The sequence below is a fragment of the Hypanus sabinus genome, chromosome 3 (genome assembly GCF_030144855.1).
Source record: "Hypanus sabinus isolate sHypSab1 chromosome 3, sHypSab1.hap1, whole genome shotgun sequence".
NCBI classification, from domain to species: domain Eukaryota; kingdom Metazoa; phylum Chordata; class Chondrichthyes; order Myliobatiformes; family Dasyatidae; genus Hypanus; species Hypanus sabinus.
Genome location: NC_082708.1, coordinates 61,174,236 through 61,197,377, shown reverse-complemented (window position 1 = coordinate 61,197,377; position 23,142 = coordinate 61,174,236). Strand labels below are relative to the sequence as shown.

Sequence of the window (23,142 nt, the reverse complement as noted above, 5' to 3'; positions counted from 1 at the left end):
AAGTTTCAATCAGGAGACTGCTGCTAATTCTTCAAGCTGTGTTCCCATGACCTACCACTGATATTGGAGGATCTGATCACAAACAAGAGAAAATCTACAGATGCTGGAAATCCAAGCAATACATAGAACATAGACCAGTACAGCACAGTACAGGCCCTTCAGCCCACAATGTTGTGCTGACCTTTAAACCCTACCTCCCAAATAACCACCCACCTTAAATTCCTCCGTATACCTGTCTAGTAGTCTCTTAAATTTCACTAGTGTCTCTGCCTCCACCACTGACTCTGTCATGGTTCCTTCTGGCACCTGGCTGTCTTACTCAGGAATTGGGCCTTTAATACTTTATTAGTTCCCAATCTATTCCCAGGTTCCAATAATTATGAACACCTGCATTCCATCAAACAGAAGTATTAGAGTCCTGTGACCACAACTAGAAGGTGCCAGTTTGTTGGTCGACCCATGTACAAGTAACCTCACTCCATGGTGTTTAGGACTATCAGTTCTAAGTTAAGCCTTGTTCCTGAATTATCTACCAAGACCAAGATTCCAGGTAAAACCCCCTTTGGAACCCTTCCCATGCTCACTATTTACCACAGTGTCTTCCTCCTTGGCCTCCATACCTGTGTTCAGCACTTGGGTTCGTTCCACTGCCATGTCCTTGCAACAGACTCAGGCAGTGCATTCCACACACCAACCACTCTCTGTGTAAAAAAAACCTTCCTCTAATATCCCCCTTGAACTTCCCACCCCTCACATTAAAGCTATGTCCACTTGTATTGAGCAGTGGTGCCCTGGGGAAGAGGCGCTGGCTGTCTATTCCTCTTAATATCTTGTACACCTCTATCATGTCTCCTCTTATCCTCCTCCTCTCCAAAGAGTAAAGCACTAGCTCCCTTAATCTCTGATCACAATGCATACTCTCTAAACCAGGCAACATCCAGGTAAATCTCCTCTGTACCCTTTCAATTCTTCCACACCCTTCCTATAGTGAAGCGACCAGAACAGGACACAGTACTCCAAGTGTGGGCTAACCAGAGTTTTATAGAGCTGCATCATTACCTCGCAACTCTTAAACTCTATCACTCGAATTATGAAAGCTAACACCCCATAAGTTTTCTTAACTACCCTATCTACTTGTGAGGAAACTTTCAGGGATCTGTGAACATGTACCCCCAGATCCCTCTGCTCCTCCACATGACCAAGTATCCTGCCATTTACTTTGTACTTTGCCTTGCAGTTTGTCCTTCCAAAGTGTACCACCTCACACCTCTCTGGGTTGAACTCCATTTGCCAATACACAGTAAATGCTAGAGAAAGAGATCCGGCAGCATCTATGCAAAATAGTAGAGTCAATATTTTGGGCCAAGACCCACTGCATTTCTCCAGCATTTTGTTTGTTGGAGAATCTATGTATCATGCATGAATTTGGAAATAGAAGTGCTTCACCATGAATATCAATGAAGGACTGTCATGCTCAGAGGAGTTTAATTGTTATACGTATTTTTATATGATTCTTGTATTTTTTATTACATGTTAATTATTATTTTGCTGCATTCTATAGGAGTTGACTCATTAGACAATTCTTTGTATGTCAAAAGTGCAGTTTGTATGGCTGTAAACATTATTCATCTTTTTTACAGAATTCACCTAACTTTTGCCCTCCCGTATGACTGAACTATGTTGCTAAAGGCCATTTCCTTAGCTGGGGTCTCTCCACAAGGGAGCTAGCTGACTGTGCCACAGTTGGAGGTTCAGATCCCATGCAAGCTCATTTCTGAAGTTAGAAAGTCAGCACAGATTAGTCATGATCTAAATAAATAGAAGAGAGAGGCTACAAAGCCTTGTGTCTCAATGTATCCTTCCAAGATTGGACCAAGGAGGCTAAGGGACATCAGTATGACTTACAAAGCAACAAAGGTTTAGACTGGGTTTCAAGCTGCAGTGGAACCAGATCTAGTTGTCTATGCTGGCATTATACCAGGGTCAGCCCTCAGAGGCTTTGCCAAGCCAGACCTAGATTGAAAACCCCAATGACTTCCATGAAGGTACAGGATGATAGATTTTAATGAAAAGGAGAAAGTAGGGGTTTTTTTGGCTTAGTCTTACCTTCTTCATTATTTTAGTTTTTTGAGCATTTCATGTAAATCTTATTTTGCTTTATTTTTGACTTTTAGTGTTTAAATGTCAGAAGCATCCAAAAGGTTTAAAGGCCTTACAGCTTTTACAAATAGGAACGTTCTGGCCAGAATTTTACTTCTGCCAAAGCCCAGCATGAACAGTCAGGAATCAGCACCTCGGCAGTTCTCCAGAGTCCCTGTTGGTGCTTCGACCATACTGATGGACATGGGTGAAGAGAGCCAGCTCTTTGTTTCCAGTGCAGGTGCATGGGGATTGAGGAATGAGGAGGTCATTCTGGACATCTGGCTGGGTCCAAGCAAACATCCTGTGTTTTTTACTTATTAAGGAGTGTTATTGATCTCTGAATTGATTTCAAGAAGATGCAATAGGAAAGGATTTATTGCAAGCATTCAGAAAGGAAACAGATGTGTTCCTGCATGTGGAAAATGAGTTATAAAATGTGAATGGTTTGATAGAGATATCAGTCACTGCAGAGCTTCCTTGCATTTGATAGAGCAGATTTTTTTCTCCTATAATCAATGTTCATTTCCATGATCATCTGTAAGTTTTTGGAGAGAAGAGAAATTGATAATGCATGTATATTGTACAATGTCAGAATAGCACTGGTTTGCTGGACAATCTGCTTATCTGCTGTCTGCTTTCCACTGGTTTGAATGCAAAACCTCCTGAATCAAATTCTATGTTATTTAGATTCAGATGCTGCAAGGGCTGGAAGGGTGTTGGGCTAGTTTACCTAAACCAGAGATAGAAGGTTTTAACTGCAGGAGCAAAAAGTAAATACAAAGAGTCTATGGATAATTGGATCTCATGAAGGCAAAGTGGAGAGAGAATGAAAGGGCACAGTGCTAAAAATTTGAATTTCATCTTGTTGGTACCCTAAACTATTGTCATATTTTACACTAATTTCTATGCAAAAAGTAGTAAATTTTGATAAAAATGTGCTTGCTTGAGACCTGCCTGAGTAGTTCAAACCTAGTAACATGAAAAAAAATCCAGACCTACGTTTTTCCAAATGTGACTAGGTTCCGTATAGAGCTGTTTCAGACATTTTGACGTGCATTTGTCTGAGAAAGTTGTCATCTCCTAAAGACATAAAAAGAAACAGATTGGTGAGGCTGCACCTATGGAAAAAAAAGAGTCAATGTTTCAAGCTGAAAGCTGTTAGAATGCGTTTTCTACTCCTGTCACTCACTCAAGTCTGTCTCCTACTGAATTCTACTTCCTCCCCCACTCTAATCAACCCTCTTCCGTGTCTGTGCTGAGCAACACTCACCCATATACACGTTCATTTTGCATCAATCCGGATTTTTAAATTCTCCTCTCATTCTCATTAATTCCACCCAGATTCTATCACTCAGTATACGCCACAGCCAATTAATCAACCAAGTGGCATATGGAGAAAACAGGAGCACTCAGAGGAAAACAATGTGGTAACGGGAAGAACATACAGACTCCCCAAAGACAGGATTGAACCTTGGACCCTGCCACTGTGAGGCAGCGTCTTTACTAGAAGTCCAGAAAATCACTGACAAATCTTGTAGGCATACTAACAATGTCCACAGGGGTTCCATTGCTCAGCATTATCATTCCCCACCACCAACACAAGTAAAGGAAGGGAGTGTGTTGAAAATTCTGTGCTCCCTTTTGAAGTCAGTTCACATCACAGGAACTTCATTACCAAGGCAGTTCTTTCGAAATGGAGTTATTTTTGCTGTATAAGCAAAATTAATGACTTGGATTCAACAAGATTCCATCAACCACATTATGGTGACATAAACTGAAAAAGTAACGTGACCCAGGACACCCAAGGAAATGTCAGATCTCTCTATCAAACCATACTACAGGGTCCCTGACATTCACTTGAACAGAAAGACAAGGCCTTTGTTTCATACCCCATCTGAAAGGCAACACATTTGAGAGCACAACATACTAACTCTTTAGCTTTGCACTGAAATATCACCTTAGATTAAGTGCTGAACTCTCTGTAGCAGGGCATAACCTCACATCATTACCTGAGCAGTGAGCCAGATTGATATTTCTAGCACACACTCTCATAAGTGAACCCTGGCTTCTGGAACTTCACACCCATTGGACAAAATCAATAAAACTGACCAAACTGAATGCCTTCCATTTTATAATGAGTGAAATATAATCAATAAATTAAAAACTAAGCAACTTAAAAATGGAAAGTTATGGGGTAGATCAAGCAGTAATTGTGGAGAATCAATCAAAGGTAATGGTGAGGATATAAAACCACAGCAACAGTTTCCAACGTTCACCTCGAAGAAAATTACAGTCGGCCCTCCTTATCCACGGATTCCGCATGCGCGGATTCAACCAATCGCGGATTGGGAAAACCCGGAAGTTCTCTCTCCAGCACTCGTTGTTTGAGCATGGACAGATCATTTTTTCTTGTCATTATTCCCTAAACAATACAGTATAACAACTATTTAAATAGCATTTACATTGTATTAGGTATTATAAGTAATCTAGAGTTTATTTGAAAGTACAGGCAGTCCCCAGGTTATGAATGAGTTCTGTTCCTGAGTCCATCTTTAAGTCGGATTTGAAGTCGGAACAGTTACATCTGGTATTATTTAGCGTCAGTTAGTAAAACATTTTTTCTTAGTATATAGTAAAAATTTTACCTTTCTATGCATATAAAACTTAAGAAACATACGTATTTCAATAATTAAACCATTGTGTTGCTTAGTAATAATTGTAGCTTTCATCGGGGCAGGGCCTTACACATGCTCAATTAAAATTGTTCCAATCGTTGACCAACTGTAGCCTAACGCTTTTCCAGTGACCGATGGCGTTTCACTTCTTTCTGATCACTTTATTACTTCCACTTTATTTTCAATCGTGATCGTGATTATTTTCGTGAACAGAAACATTGTGGATTCAGATCTGCGCCAGGTCCTAAAGACCAGCACACTGAGCCAGGTTAAATAAAGTTCAGGGTTCCGCTGGGTCCTAAAGAACACCGTACTGAGCCGGTTAAATAGGGGACTTGAGCATCCGCAATAAGGAGGGACGACCGTACCACTTTGATTGACCAGTCCATGTAGAATATGTTTCCAGTTCCCCCAAAGGTAGCAGTGGCAGTCAGAAACAGTCAATATCAAATGGTGAAGATCTTTCAAAGACAGCAAACCAGAAAGTAAAAGAGCACCAATATTTAGCTCAAGCAAATCAAACCCTGCTGATGACTGAACTCTGAAGTGAAAACACAAAATGCTGGATATACTCAGTAGGCCAAGGAATATTTGTGGATAGAGAAACAGAGTTAACACTTTAGATTCATGATTTTCATCAAAACTCCATCAACCAGCTTTGAAACATTTTTCAATAAGAACAATGATGACAAAGTACATGTAGGATTAGACTAGATATACTTCCCATTTAAGAATGTGTGCAACAGCTCACCGGTAGTTGAAAAGGCAAGAAATTAGACTAAAAACATTACTATTAACACCTTTTATGAAGTAAATTGTGGTAAATTATTACTGCAAACAATGAAGAGGCAAGTGAAGGTGAAGTGAATTTGAGGGATGAACTGTGCTGGTACATTGCAGAATTGACACAGTAGGAGAGAGCCATTCAGAGAGGAAAAGCTGAAGCAGAGGAGTTTGATGTCCATACAACTGGCCCAGGTGGATCACTCTGAGCACTGAGCCAATTTGGAGAAATCGTGAGTGGCTTCAGGCTGGGCAGCAAAATCTGGGCCTGCAGTTAATCGCTGGGTGTTGTATTCTAGGCCCAGAGCTTTTTGTGTCCTAGTATGAAGTACAATACGCTGTTTGGACAATTTAATCAATATACTGGAAAGACATAGCATTAGGATTGGAGGTGAGAATGATTTCATTCGCACTTCCACAATGTCCTCTCCTCTCTCCGTGGCACTGAGACTATGAAGACTGCCCCCAGCTACTGTTCTCCATGACCACTAATATGATGGACTGATACCAAGGCTTGAGCCTACTCTGGGCTGCGCCAGGGTTTGGGTCATTTTGGTTCAGAATGTTGTGCTCGCTTCCATGATTTGCATGATTTGTGTTTATTCCCCCTTTCTCTGCAAATCGGTATTGGTCTTTCCTTTATTTTTTTAATTGGCTTCTTTCGGGTTTCTTGCTTTGTAGCTGCTTGTGAGCAAGCAAATCTCAAGGTTGTGTAGTTTATATATTCTTTGATAATAAATGTACCTTGAATCTTTGATATATTGTTTACAAGCTTTCAAGCATATGTTCCTGTTTTCAAAAAGAAAGCTATTACATTCTGAAATATTGCTGAGAGAATATCAATTTTGCAACAGGGAAGGCTGCAACACTGCTCCTTGCGTACAAGCAGGAAATTACTAACAGGAGTTTGAGTTTTCATTAAACTGTGAATGCTCCAAAAGTTATTGCCAGATTACACCCATTATAATGATCACTATAGACATTTCCTAATATTTTCATTATTGAAGATTGTTTAATGTCATTTCCTGTATACAAAATGTAAGGAGGATGAAATAATTGTTCCTCCAGATCCAATGCAGTAGAAAAGAAAAAACACAAAAGATGAAGGGCGAAATAATAATAATGATAATAACACACAATATTATAAATACATAAAATAACTTCAATACATTGATTGTATGTCCGTAAGGTAACATTAGGCTGTGTATAAGACGACTGACAGGAAATAATAAAACAGTGGGGTGGAGTTAGTGGTTGGAGGAGTTATTCATTCATATTAGGGAAAGTGACTGTGTTTGAGTCTGGTGCTCATGGCGTAAATTCTATGTAGCCCTCTCCCTAATGGAAGTAGGTCAAGCAGTCCATGAGCAGGTGTGTGGGACCCTTCATAAATTCTGGTCCAATGTTTTCAGAAGTTCCCATGCAAGGTCACTGACCTGACTCATGAACTTGTATTTTCTGTCGAGACCACTAAGCCTGCTGAATACTTTTATCATGTCCTGTTTTCCTTTCAGATTTCCAATATCTACACTACTTTGCTTCACTTGTAACTAATTCAAGCACACTGACTATTCACAGCAAAACCCTTCTGTTATTATCCTGCTAGCAAGGGAGCAGTTAAGGAAAAGCACCATGTTCTCCACCTAAACAGATTCAAGCCCCTTTCTTGCAATTCCTTCTTATATAGTTTATTCTTATTCAGTAACTTTCCATGACCAGTGCAGGTCACATAGAGGTCAGATGCTGGCATAAAAAAACAGGCTCAGCCCAGACTGCACAAGGCTCAATTCATGCAAGCTGTTATAAGTTCGTTGCTAGATTTGGCAGTTCACTTAACCTTTAACCCTTTTGCAACCGTGTTGTTCATATTGTTCTTCCCTTTTCCAGTCACGAATTGTTTTGTTTCTCATATTTCATACTCTCCCTAAAAATCATCTTAGTCTATTTTAGTCCAAGTATTCCAGATCATTTTTGTTCCATTTTCATTTAATGCTCATGGTTACCACATGAAAGGCCAGCAATTGATAAATAGTAATCAATCAGGAACCACGTTATAAGTGGGAATTAATTATTTATATTAGTAAGCACACAATCTGAACTATGAATTTTATTTTAATTCTAAGCAGATGATCTTTGTACAGACCCTGTTCCATCACTTGGCAAGTATTCCACTCTATGATTTGAAAAAGTAATCAATAAAACTGCTGTTTTGATGAGTGCTTGGATTTTGTAATGGTAATGATCACAAACTGTTCTATTCTTTGTTAGTATACAATGAAGTGACTGCAACCTTAAGGATTCCTGTTTGTGTGTGATTTGGTGCAGTAATTCCCCAAAAAAAATCACTAATTCAGTCCATTTCCACAGGCTGAGATGTCTGCATCATTTTCCATGATAATCTGAAGAAATCACCATATGTTACTTAAATTTAAACCATAAAATACAGTGAGAATCTTACCATATGAAGTGTAGGTGAGTTTTTGACGTGCTTGAACATAATCTAGCTATTAAAAGACTGTTCATTTAGGTCTAGAGAATTTCATTTCTTGATCTTTTTTAAATGTAAGGAATTAGAACCATAGAATGCTACAGCACAGTACAGGCCCTTCAGCCCTCCATGTTGTGCTGACCCATATAATCCTTAAAAAACATACTAAACCCACACTACCCCAAAACCCACCATTTTTCCTTCATCCATGTGTCTGTCCAAGAGGTTCTTAAATACCCCTAATGTTTTAGCCTCCACCACCATCCCTGGCAAGTCATTCCAGGCACTCACAACCCTCTGCGTAAAAAAAAACTTACCCCTGATGTCTCCCCTAAACTTCCCTCTCTTAATTTTGTACATATGCCCTCGTGTGTTTGCTATTGGTGCCCTGGGAAACAGGTACTGACTATCCAACCTATCTATGCCTCTCATAATCTTGTAGACCTCTATCAAGTCCCCTCTCATTCTTCTACGCCCCAAAGAGAAAAGTCCCAGCTCTGCTAACCTTGCTTCATATGACTTGTTCTCCAATCCAGGCAACATCCTGGTAAATCTCCTCTGCACCCTCTCCATAGCTTCCACTTCCTTCCTATAATGAGGTGACCAGAACTTAACACAATACTCTAAGTATTCTAAAACTTTTTTTTAATTACAGTTCTATTTTATACTTCAATTATATGTAAATCCCAATCTTTACTTAATACATTATGATATTATGAAGTTAATCTGTAATGCCATATTGGAGAGATTCAACATAAGAAATAGAAACAGAAGTGGGCTATTTGGTCTTTCAAGCCAGCTCCACCATTCATAGGTGATACTTCATAACAGTGTCTTTTTCCTGCACTAACAAAGTACGGTATCCTCTGATTCCCTTCATTTATAAAAATCTATCAACTTCTGTCCTGAAGATTGTCAGTGACTGAGCCTCCACATCATCTTGGGTAGACGATACCAAAACTCCACAAACTCCCTCATGAGAAAGTTTCTTCTCATCTCTGTTCTGATTTTGTCCTTATTTTGACACTGCATCCCATGGTTCTAGGTACATTGAGGAGGGTTAACCTCAACTTCACGTCAGAATCTGGTTTATCATCACTGACATATGAAGCATAGGACAGTATAGCACAGGAACAGATCCTTTGCCCACAATGTTCTGCAGAACCAAATAAATTAGTAATCAAATGGCCTACACAACATCCATATCCTTCCATTTTCCTATCTTTCATCTGCCTATCTAAATACCTCTTCAAGGCCCCTAATGTATTTGCCTTTATCACTATGCCAGCCAGTGCATTCCTGGCACACACCACTCTCTGTGTAAAAAAAAAACAAGAACGTGCCCCTCACATTTCCTTTTAAAAGAACGTCCTCTAACCTTAAATGCATGCCTTCTGGTATTAGAAATTTCAGCCCAGGGGAAAAAGATACTGACTGCTTCCTCTTTCCATGCCTCTTTCAACCTTATAAACCTCAATTGTATCTCCACTCATCCTCTGCCACTCCAGAAAAAGCAATCCAGGTTGGTTCAACTTCTCATTATAACTCATGTCCTCTTATCCAGGCAGCATCCTGCACCCTCTCTAAAGTCTCAACATCCTCTCAATAATGGGGTGACAAGAACTGTATGGAATACTCCAGTTCCAGGTTAAGTTTTATAAGGCTGCAACATAATTTCCTGTGTTTTGAACTCATTGCTTCAACTAATAGAGGCAAGCATGCCATATGCCTTCTGAACCATCCTGTCGACTTCTGTAGCCACTTTCAGGGGCTATGAACTTGGACCCCAACATCCCTCTGCTCATCAACAATTCTTGTCCTTAACAGAGGACTGTACCTTTACATTTGACCTACCAAAGTGCAACATGTCACATTTGGTCAGGTTAAGCTCTATCTGCAACTTCTCCACCCATTTCTGCAACTGATCTGTATTCTTTACCAGCCATTTATGCTATCCACAACACCACCAATTTTCACATCAACAAACTTACTAGCCCTCCCATCTACATTTTCATCCAGGTCATTCATATACAACACAAAGTGCAGAGGTCCCAGTACAGATCCTAGTGAAACACCACTAATCATAGACCTTCAGGTTGAATAAGTCCATTTGACCTCCATCTTCTGTTTTCAATGGCCAATCCAGTTCTGAACCCAAACGAACAATTCACCATGGACTTTGTCTAATGCCTTACTAAAATCCACAGCTCTACCTTCAGCAATCACCCTCAGCACCTCGTCAAAATACTCAATCAAGTTAGTAAGACATGTCTTTCCCTGCACTAAGCCAAGCTGGCTCTCCCATTTTAGGCCATGGTTTTTCAAATGCTCCAAAATCGTATCCCTAAGAATTCTCTCCAATAACTTCCCTAACCACTCACTGGTCTATAGTTCCAGGATTATTCCTGGTTCCTTTTGAGTAATGGAACAACATCAGCTACTTGCCTGTCTTCCAAGACCTTACCTGTGGCTAGAGAGACCATGCAAAGATATTAGTTGAAGCCCCAGCAATCTATTCTCTTGCTTCTCTCAATGAACTGACATATATCCCATCAGGGCTTGGGGAGTCATCCACCTTAATGCTTTTTAAGAGAGCTAATGCTACCTCCTCATTTACCTCAATGTGCCCAGGTATATCAATATACTCAACACTGATCTCACTATCTTCCATGTCCTTCTCCTTGGTAAATACTGATGTAAAGTACTCACTAAGGACTTCGCCCACATCCTTTGAATTGACCCTCCAGGATTTCCTAATTCCCTTCTTGAGTTACTTTTTGGCTTCTTTGTAATTTTCCAGGGCTCTGATTCTAGCTTCCTAAGCTTTACATGCTTTTCTTACTTCTTCTTGACTAAATTCATTACCTGCATCCAAGTTTCTCTTACCTTGTGGTCCTTGTCCTTCACTCTGACTGGAATATACCTGTCCTGTATGCTGTGCAGTTGGTCATTAAACAGCTTCCATATGTGGAATGTGGACTTGCACAAAAACAGCTGTTCCCAATTAACTCTCCCTATTTCCTGCCTAATACTCTGTTAATTCACCCTGCTCCAATTTAACAATCTCCTGTAAGGTCCATACCTCTCCTTATCTAGAGCTATCTTAAAACTTAAGGAGTTGAGGTCACTGTTCCCTAATTGCTCACTTGCTGAAAGGTCGGTGACTTGGCCAGGCTCATTACCCAACACCAGATCTAGTATAGTCAGCCCCTCCTCTTGTTGAATTACCTACTTATTGTTTTAAGAGATCCTCCTGGATGCACCTAACAAAATTGTTCTTGCCAAAACCTGTTGAGCCAAAGCCTGACCACTCTACTGATGGCCCACCAACAATGGCCACTCTGCTTACACATTTCTTCTTATTATTAACTCAAATAAAACTCACTCCCGACAAGACTTGTTCTTCTCAAATGGCTCCAACCCTGCAACAATGTTGCTCTCTCCTTCACTACTTCAAAAATGACTCACTCTTGATGAAATTTTTTTCTTTCCAAATGGCTCCTGCCCGGCAATAATGAGCTACTTCAAGATGTGTCATGAAATTTGTTGTTTCATAGCAGCAATACAGGTCAAGATATGAAAATTACTATGTTACAAAAATAAATTGTACAAAAGATGAATAGCAAGGCAGTTTTCATGGACCATTCAGAAATTTGATAGCATAGGGGAAGTAGTTGTTCTTAAAACATTGAGTGAGTATTTGCAGGCTCCTAAACCACACCCCTGAAGAGGACATGTCCCAGATGGTTTGGGTCTTTAATAATGAGTGCCACCTTTTGAGGCACTGCCTCTCGAAGATGTCCTCGATGGCGGTGGGGTGGGGAAGTGGGTGGGAATAGTTGTACCCATAGTAGAGCTGGTTGAGTCTACAATGCTCTACAGCCTTTTGCAATCCTATGCATTGGAGGTTCCATTCCAGGCAGTGAAGCAGCTATTGAGAATGCCCTCCACCATATATCAGTAGAAATTTTCAAGAGCCTTTTTGAACATACCAAATCTCCTGAAATGCTTAATGAACTAGAGCCACTAGTATATCTTCTTTGTGATTGTATCAATGTGTTGGGCCCAGAATAGACCCTCTGAGATATTGATGCCCAGGAACCTGAAGCTCCTCACCCTTTCCACTGCAGACCCCTCAGTGAGGATTAGTTTGTGACTCCCAACTTCGTCTTCCTGAAGTCCACAACCAATTCCTTGGACTTGTTGACAGTAAAATTGAAGTTGTTGTTGCAACTCCACTCAACCAGCTGATCTATCTTACTCCTGTATGCCTCTTCATCATCATCTAAGATTCTACCAACAGTGGAGTTATCGGGGAATTTATAGTGGTGTTTGAACTGTGCCTAGCACCCAACCTATCAAGTCATAGAGATTTTTTTTAACATTAGTCTCTGAGTGCACTGAAACCTCGTCCTTAGTAATAGAGGCCAACACTTTCCCAACTTCTGAGGTTAGGCTAAATTGCCTAGAATTTCCTCTCTTTTATCTTCCTCCCTCCTTAAAGAGTGGAGTGACATTTGCAGTTTTCCAGTCCAGACCATGCCAGAGTCAAGGGGTTCTTGAAAGATCATGACCAATGCATCCATTATCTCATCAGCAACCTTTTTCAGGACTTTGGGATGTAGTCCATCTGGTGTGGGTGACTTATCCACCTTAAGACCTTTCAGTTTGCCTAGCAATTTATTCTTTGTAACAATGGACTCACTGCTGCTTCCTGAAACACATAGACAGTTGGCGTAGAGCTAGTGTCTTCCACAGTAAACACTGAAACAAAGTACTTATTACGTTCATCTGCCATTTCTTTGTCCCCAATTACTACCTCACCAGCATCATTTTCCAGCAGTCTAATATCAACCCTTACCTCCTTTTTCCTCTTTATATAACTGAAAACTTTTTAGTATCTTGCTTTAAATTATTGGCTGCTCTACCCTCAGATTTCATCTTATCCCTTCTTATAGCTTTTTTAGTTGCCTCTTGTTGGATTTTAAAAGCTTCCCAATTATCCAACTTCCCACTCATTTTTGCTATCTTATATGCCCTTTCTTTGGCTTTCATGTAGCCCTTAACTTCCCTTGTCAGCCATTGTTGACTACCTCTGCCATTTGAGAACAACTTCTGTGGGACTTATCTATCCTGCGCCTTGTGAACTATTCCCAGAAACATCATCCATTTCTGTTCTGCCATCATCCCATTCCCTGAATCCCCCTCCAATCCATCTGGGCAAGCTCTTCTCTCATGTCTCTGTAATTCCCTTTATTCCATTGCAATACTGATACATGTAACTTATGCTTGTCCCTCTCAAATAACAGTATAAATTGAATCATATTATGATCACTGCCTCCTCAGGGTTCCTTTATGCTAGACTGACTAATAAGATCTGGGTTGCTACACAACACACAGTCTAAAATAGCCTTTCCCTGAGTAGGCTCGCGCACAAGCTGCTCTATAACGCCATCTCGTAAACATTCAACAAATTCCCTCTCTTGCAATCCGACACCAACCTGATTTCCCTAATCTCCTTGCATATTGATTTCCCTATTACAATTGTGACATCACCCTTATTACAGCTTTCCAAATACCTTTGCAATCTCAACCCCATCTCTTCACTACTGCTTGGAGGCCAATCTATGATTCCCATAATGGTTTTTTAACGCTTGCAGTTTCAAAACTCCACCCACAAAGATTGGAGATTTTCTAACACTACATCACCTCTTTCTAAAGATGTACCAGTAGTTCTATTTCTTACCAATAGAGCCACACCTACCTGTCCTACAATACAAAGTATATCATTTGATGTGAAACTCTCTCTCTTCTTTCAGCCATGAATCAGTGATGCCCACAATGTCATACTGACCAATTTCTAATTGCACCACGAATTTGTCTACCTTGTTCCAAATACTACATACATTTAAATATAGCACCTTCAGTCCTGCATTCTTTGCCCTTATGAATTTTTTCTCTGTGGTATAATTTAACTCCTTGCCCTGTCTGCAGTTGTACCCAATCATTGGTTTGTCCTTCCTTACATTCATATTACATATTCATCTTCTAAAACTGCTGGCTCATCCTTAGCTCTACCATTCTAGTTCCCATCCACCTACCATATTGGTTTAAACCACTCCCAACAACTCTAGCAAACTTCATAAATTCGGAGTCAGCCCGATACACAATATTCCAGGTGTTGTCTTACCAGGGGATCTTTAGTATTTCAGTAAATTTTCTCAAAGTTTCTTGCAATAAATCCCAAGGACTGAAAACTCAAAAAAAATCTGTAGTTGTTGGAAATCTGTAATTTAAAAAAAAACTTTATCACTCATCTGACAAAGTCTTCAGAGAACTAAATTCTCTTCTATTTTCCAGAGATTCTGGAAACAGTAGGTCAGGCAACAAAAAACCAACTTCTCCAAGCCAGGAAACATCCTTTTAGATCTCTTTTGCACTCTCTGTAGAGTATCCACATCCTTCCTGTAGTGAGGTGATCAGAACTGAACACAATACTCCAAGTGGGGTCTAACTAAGGTCTTACACAGCTGTAACATTACCTCACGGCTCTTGAACTCAGTCCCACGATTGATGGCTAACACACCATTCACCTTCTTAACAACACTGTCAACCTGCAGAGCAGCTTTGAGTGTCCTATGGACATGAACCCCAAGATCTCGCTGATCCTCCACATATCCAACAGTCTAACTATTAATATTATATTCTGTCTTCAGATTTGACCTCCCAAGTCAGATCACTGCAGAGCACCACTGGTTACTGTCCTCCATGCAGAATTCAAACCATCTACAACAACGCTTAGCCTTCTGTGGGCAAGCCAATTCTGGATCCACAAAGCGAGGTCTCATTGGATTCTATGACTCATTACTTTCTGAATCAGCCTTGCATGGGGAACCTTATCAAATGCCTTACTGAAATCTATATACCACTATATCCACTGCTCTACCTTCATCAATCACGCTCGTAAGACACAATCTGCCCTTGGTAAAACCGTACTGACTATCCCTAATCAGGTTACGTCTCTCAAAATGCTTAAAAATCCTGCCTCTCAGGATCTTCTCCAACAACTTGCCCACCACTGAAGTAAGACCCACTGTTCGATAATTTCTTGGGTTATCTCTACTCCTTTTCTTGAAAAAGGAAGCAACGTTTGTGTAACACCTGCCCAACAGACTGGTATATGTCTAGGGGAAGAACTCCAACCACTCTCCAACCCCACCTCCCATATATGCAGGTGCTGTGGAAAACAAGGTAATGCAGCGATGCACACACAATATCAAACAGTCACCAGATACCGTTATAATATATACTTTAAAGATTTTACTAGAACTAAAAGGTTACTAACAATACAGTATATATGAAGGAAAATAAAATAAAATAAAAGGCGCCAAAACATATCAAATTTCAGTCAGTTTATGCACATCGTTGAAGCTCAACCATCGAACCACTCAACCCCTCATTGCATTCCGCCGACCTCCACGTCCTTGCACTTGGGACTACCCTGGAAGTCGACCGAGCAGTGCAGCACACGTCCACCTTGCTCGGCATCCTCTTCCCGACTCCCTGAAAAGACCACGAAAACACCCCAGCTCCCAGATGCACAAGACAAAATAACATTTCCCCATTGGCTAACAAATGAATACAATCCTGATAGCAGCAAGTCTAAAGCTAAACAACTGCAAGAGAAAGCACTTATCATAACAAAGAAGCATTCCTACTCTTAACAAAACAAAGAAGCCATTTTGATTAACATACACAGTCCATTGTACATTTGCAACCTTCCAATCCTCTGGTACTTCTCCCATCCATATTGATGATGCAAAGATCATTGCCAGAGGCTCAGCCATCTCCTCCCTCACTTCCCACTGGAGCCTGGGGTATGTTACATCCGGTCCTGAGAACTTAAGCAAAACTTTCTGATGGTCCGTATACACTACATCAGTTGCCTTCCCATAGATATTCTCCAATTACAAAATACTAATATATCTGTGAAATATTATTTTCCTTTCATATATCTGTCTTATCCTATTATTATTTTCTTAGTGCTTTGTTAGCATTTGCTTGATAATAGCTTCAAGCATTTCCCTACTGTTAATGTTAGGCTAATTAGTCTAGAGTTCCCCATTATCTCATTCCCTTTTTTCTTCAATAGAAACTTTTAATATTCACACAAGTTAACAGTATCATAGTTGCTGGACACCAGAGATACCATTGCACTGACACCTGACAACTGCTGATGTTCAGAAAGGGATTGTGCTCAATGCAGTTGCTGGATTCTTTGTGAGGAATTTTCTTTTACATCACTGGGAAGTGTGGTTGCTTTGCACTGGTCACAAATATTGAATGAAAGAGAAATCTTCCTCCACACCCAGCACCCTCCTTTGAATGCAGTTTTTATTTCAATGCACAGTTTCAAGAATGAAAAAGCATTCAGAATTCAGCTAGGAATGTGAGCTGAGGATCGTCAAGTGGCTTTCGCTCCAGATAAGCGTGCGGTATTGCATTTTGGGAGATCAAACCAGGGTTGGACTTACACAGTGAAAGGTAGGGTCCTGGAGAGTACAATAGAACAGAGGGACTTGGCAATGCAAGTGTATAGAATCAGAATCAGAATAAGATTTAATATCACTGGCAAATGTCATGAAATATGTAGTTTGGTGAAAGCAGTGTAACAGATAGATAGGGGAGCGAAGAAGGTGTTTGGCATATTAACCATTATTAATCAGGGTATTGATTATAGGAGTCAGGAAGTTATGCTGCATATATGTGAGATGTTAGTGAGGTAGCACTTTTGAGTATTGTGTACAGTTTTGGTCACAGTGTTATTAAACTATTGCCCACAGAAGGCAAAGGGTTGTTGTAGATGGTTCGAATTCTGCATGGAGGACGGTAACCAGTGGTGCTCTGCAGTGATCTGATTTGCGAGGTCAAATTTGAAGACAGAATATAATATTAATGGTTAGACTCTTGGGGATGTGGAGGATCAGTGAGATCTTGGGGTCCATGTCCATAGGACACTCAAAGCGGCTCTGCAGATTGACAGTGTTATTAAAAAGATATTATTTAAGTTGTACAGGAAAGGTTTATCAGGAAATTACCTGGACTTGGGGCCTGAATTATGAGAATTGCATAGACCAGGACTTCATAACCAGAATGTAGGAATTGGAGGGGTGATCTGAGGAATGTCAGATAATGAATGACATGGAGAGAGAGGGAAAAAAAGTCCTTTATTCCTCAGGGAGGGGATACTTTTAACAAGAAGGCATAATTGGAAATCAGAGGCAAGAGATTTAAAACAAACATCAGGGGTAACTTTTTCACTCAAATGGTCATACACTTTTGAAATGTACTACCACAAATAGTGGTTGACGTGGGTACATTGGTAACATTTAAAAACTATCTGGATAATACACAGATCGGAGAGACTTAGAGGACTATAAGCTAAACACAACCATCTCTGGGAAGCACCATCGGTATGGCCAAGCTGGACCAAAGGGCCTATTCCCATGCCCTGTGACCCTATGAGTACAATTGGTGCTGTTCTGTACAAAGTTCCTCTCCAGATCAACTCTCTTGGTTCTGAAGTCTGAGTAAAATTATAATTAAGAATTGTTGTTTGCATTAAAGTGCGTGGTTAAGAAAAATACTTTCAGTCTAATGGAAACAAGTAAGATAAAACTGTGGAAATATGTGTTCCTATAAGAGGTCACTTTGTAACTGATTCATTTTTTGTATTAAAGGATAAGCTGAATAATTTTATTACACTGAATAGCTGAGCAACAGTCAAAAAAAAATGTGGTGTTGTTCTGAGTTCCGCTGAGAAACTACATTGCATTTCCGGAGCTAATGAGAAACCATGTGCAACCTTGAAAATTGGTGGGCAACAAAAAGTGGAGGGAAGTAAAGAACAGCAGAAAGTGGCTCAAATGTACTGAAGGGATTTGTGATAATTACAGTAGGATAATACTCAGCAAGATGACATTATAGACCACCATGGAGAAACTGGAAGAGCTTGAAGTCCTCACACAATTAAGTCTTGTTCGAAGATAAAGACCAATAATTGCTACAGGTGATTTCAATTATCCAGAAATAGATTCAGAACAGAACAAGAAATCACCAAGGGAAATTCAGAGGTAGGAGGGAGTGAGATGAAAAAATTAAATGGATTAAAATATGACAGCCTTTTTAATACTGAAATAAGCAGCAAAGCGGTTGATATTATGGATTAGTATTTAGTAATACCAGTTAAAAGTCTGTAGTAACATGAGTGCAGCAAGTGAATAAAATATTCATCTCATACTTTTGCCAGAAGTACAAGTGACAGGAGGATATTAGTTTCTTCTATAAAGCCTCAATGAAATAAGATTGATTAAATGTTAAAATTATTATGGTTCACAACAAAAAATTGAGTTACAATAATATGGAAGGTACACAATTTCTCTGTTATTCAAAGAGTATATAGAAATAAGAAATGACCCTGTTCCTACATAGTTTTTGCCATTATTCAATTTAAACTTCCTAAAACATGATTAATTTGGCAATGTTGGAAAGCCACATTCATCAGGATGTTGTTAGGTATTAGGGTATAATTTGATATAAGAACAGATTCTGACATCCGTTTAAATCTGTGCAATAAAGTCAAGGTTATTCTTTGAACAGATCTCAAAATAAAATGCTAGTGATTGAAACCTGATCACTTTTATTCACTCAATTTATTCTTAGTTTTTGATTAGCTAGGGCCATATTTATGTAGTTAAACAAGCTGGGCATCTAAAGTTTTGGAGTAATCTACAATTCTTGTTAGCAGTTCTCCCAAGGTATATATCAAAATTGTTGATCTTGAACAGAACTGGCCCTAGAAATTAACCACGAGGAAGTCCAATATTTAATCAATACCCACTTCTCCATTGAATTTTGTCTTTCACCTTCCTCTGCAGTTCTAAAGGAAATGTATACAAATCCTTCAGGACATTGTCTTGTTCAGCTTGCAAACTACTACTCCATGTATCATTTTCAAATGGACACAATATGATCATGGTCTCAGGTCCAGATCAGTCAGGAAGATGTTAAATACAAAAGGTCCCTGGCGTATGCTACATCCAGAAAGTTTTCCCAAGCTGATGACAACCTACTTTGTTCTGCAGGTCAACCAATTATGTATCCCTTGTAATGCTTCTACATTAATACCCACTTCCTTTAATCTCAGTACCAGTCTTTCCAAACAAACTCTCCCAAAAGATCAGATTGAAATAGAGTTGTAGCAGTCATAGTTCTGCCCTTAGCAGGCACTGACATAATTGTTTGAAGTAGTGTTAGAAAGCTGAAAATGCAGCAATTCTGATTGATGTAGGTTAGATTACAGAACACTATCAAGTAACCATCTCTGGCATGCTCAGCTCAAGGACAAGTGATCTGTCTGTGCTGCTTAATGAATTCTTGGATCATACCTTAAGCACTAAAAGCAGTATGTAAATTATTTATTTTGCTTAATAATTATCACATAATTTCACAAAATCATTGCAGGTCTTGTCTGACCTGAAGGTGATATGGTCTTCCAGAAATTCATGCTCACTAGCTGTAATTGCTCTGGTATCTGAAAGTTCCTGTTTGTTGCTGTTCACTAAAGCCGAATCCAGGACAGAGCTTCTAAATAATCTACTGGAAATGAACAACATTCAATTAAAAGTTGTGGCTGAGACAATAAACTATAATGGCACACTTATGTAGTTCTTGAAGTTATATGTTCACAAAATTTTCAAGAATTCTTTCTTTTTCTTAAAATCAATTGAAAAAGTGTAACATCAAAAATTATCTACCCAAGTTGAATCATTTACATATGATTTAAAATTATACAAGTGACATATGTTAACATTAACACAATCATGTTAAGACAAAGGTTCACCAGAGTGTTAGGACAATGGCTGTACTAGTTCCAAAAGTTTTTGAGAAGATAGAGGCAACAAGCTCAACACTTCAATCAGGTTACTTTAATGTAGGCAGACATGCATTTGTCATGGAAGGGACTCTGCAGATCTTGAAAAAAGTAGGGAGATCATTTCTAAGCATCAGTTGAATCTCCCACATTTAACATCCACTATGATATCCATTCATTTACTATCCAACTGGCACAAACCCAATTTTAACAATTTATATCTGCAACTTTCATAGCGGGTCCACTCTCGCAGCTTTGGCTAACCCTCTGTCTCATGTTGTTACTCCACTGATCTCTCCCTGGGAATGCCTCTTTTCTCTGCTGACTCTTTCAAAGCAAGAAAGCCAACACCTTTGATCTTCCTTCTCTAGCAAGCTTCAATGGATGCAATTCAGTCATTATGATTCTTAGAAGCTCTTGCTTCACCTTAATCATGCTGTACCGAATGTACATCAGTAATTTCAGGCTGGATGTGTTTAAGATTTCCATCACTAGCACCACGTTCTCCCTCATGGCATTCAGCTCAATCGAAGTCTGGATCAGGCCATTCAATATCTCTTTACAGAGCAGAAATCCTGCAGATACTGCATCCTTTCTGTGCCCTCTCTTCCACCACAGCACCACAATCTCCATTCCCTGAAGGTGCATTGCTGCAATACTTTCTGCTGAGCTTCTTGCTTCCATCTTTTCAATGTTTTTGGGAAATGATACTGCCATAACACTAACACATTGGTGAACCAGTGGTAATGTACTAAGAAAATAAACACAAAGCACTCCAAGATGATTGCAATGGCATATGCTCTCATCATTCAAAATATTCTGTCCAAGTCACCATCCAAGTGGTATTTAAGTTTAAGCTGCTGTAGCCAGATCACTACTGTTTTGTGACATCTCATCATAATCTGAATGTCTCACTCATTCCCTCACATTTCCATATATCAAGGCTATGTCAGTTCTCAGAAGATTCCTTTCAGACCCATTTATTACCCAGAAAGCTATTATTTATAATATCCATGAACTGTGACCTCACCTCCATTACTCTTATCACCTACCTATACTGGGGGTAGGAATATCAGTTTTTTAAAAAATCTAAGATTGAGATTCTTTCCATTTTCTTTATTTTTGATTTATGTTAGCTAATCTTGCCAGTGCAAGTGTAATCTAATCCTGTTAATTTATTACATTCTCATGCATTATTGAAAGGGATGGTGGTGGTGTGCCCTACCTGGACCTCATAACTTGTCATATCCATCTTTGTGTTTAAAACTAATTCATGGGGGAAGAATAGCAGCCTTGTTGCTTGTTGAAGTTTCATCCTGTATTATCTTGGGTAATCCATTACTATTCTGTTTTTGTTAAGTCGAGATAAGTGTTCATGCACTCTACATTAAGATGTCTACTTGCTTTGTTTCATTACTGGAACTGGATCAAATAGTTCATCTTGCTTGCTTGAACAACATGCTACCAGCTGAGAAAACAGTCTTGCTCACATCAGACAAAGGAGGTTTTCTCACCACAAAAAAACACAATCCCAGTCATTTTTTTAAAAAATATATTAAATGAACACATTTATGGCATCTGCTCTTTGCTTGCCTACAAATTACTTTCAGTTTGCAGAATTGACCAGTAAGAAATAAGTAGGTATTTTTCAGAAGGCTTTGCTGGGATATGGTTGCAGAATTATCATGGCTGAGAATTTAATATTCCAGGATATACACTTTTCAAAATATGGACAAATGAGAGAAGGTGATGAGCTCTACCTGAATTTAATGAGTGCAATTCAAAGGATCTTGCCTCAGAGAATCAGAATGTAGAATTCAGTTGAATTAAATAATGAACTAATAAAGGACGGAGAGGCTTGTAGTTCAAGTAGCATTTTGAACTCAAGTAATAATTGTAACGTTGACTGAGTTGAAGTCAGGTTCTCAGAACAGCATTGAATCTTCCAGGTGATGAGATACAGATGGCCACCAGAATAACACGGAAAAAGAAGAGCAAATTCTCTACCACTCTTTGTCTTTGCCATGGCTGCAGCCACTTGAGCCAGAGATTAATTATGGGTTGATCTACCTCTAATTTAACTGCTACAGATTAAGAAGAACACAATTTAGTAACTGTAGGTATCAGACTGAGCAACGGTTGCCTCATCCCCATCTACTTGATGTTAACTGCACACGGGATGGTTAGATTTCTAAGCAATCTGGGGCAAGATTTAGGCAGAGAGGGGACAATTCAGGGGCATTTGGAAGTACACATTACGTAGCCTGAAAGCAAAGTATAAAAATGGACAAGGCAGAAATAGGACTTGGTCACATGAGGATATGGACATACCATAACTTCAAAGGCATAAATTATCTGCTGATCATTCTAATAACATCCAGTGCTCTCTTCTTCAGGAAGATGAGATGCTATTACAGATCATTGTTCACTGATAGCTTACTGATGTCAACACTGATTACATACCACTTCATCTTGCAATAGAGAGGGTAACATGTGTCACCATATGAGTTTGGGTGGTATCCCTGTCATACCTGTTGAACCGGCAGATGTGAAACTATATGATGTGGTGATGGTGTCTGAAGAAATGGCAAAGAACGAAATGTTTTTAAGTTAAAGTAAAAAAAAATCAGAGTACATACATGTCACAACATAATATCCTAAGATTTTTTTTTATCCACCAGGCATGCTTAGCAAGTCTATAGAACAGTAGCTGTAAACAGGATCATTGAACAACAAAGTTTGCAAATGTAAATATAAATAAAAAGCAATAAATACTGAGAGCATGAAATAAGATAAGGAGTTCTTAAAGTGAGACCATCTGTTGTGGGAACACTAGAAATAAAATGAGTGTACTTATCCCCTTTTGTTCAAGAGACTGATAGTTGAGGGGAAATAACTGTTCTTCAACCTAGTGGTGTGAGTCCTGAGGCACTTGTACCTTCTATCTGTTGGCAGCAGTGAGAAAAGAGCATGGCCTGGGTGGCGAGGATCTTTGATGATGGATGCTGCTTTTCTATGGGAACATTTCATATACAAATGTAAATGTGCTCATTGGATAGAAAGCCTTTACCTGTGATGTACTGGGCCGAATCCACTACCTTTTGTAGTATTTGCCATTCAAG

At 39.4% G+C, this 23,142-nt stretch overlaps 1 protein-coding gene across 1 annotated transcript in view; it reads left to right on the top strand.

Annotated features, from left to right (window-relative positions):
- The window catches only part of tenm4 (teneurin transmembrane protein 4), a 1,643,409-nt gene that overhangs the window by 568,615 nt on the left and 1,051,652 nt on the right, over nucleotides 1–23,142 (top strand). The gene's annotated exons all lie outside the window — the stretch shown is intronic.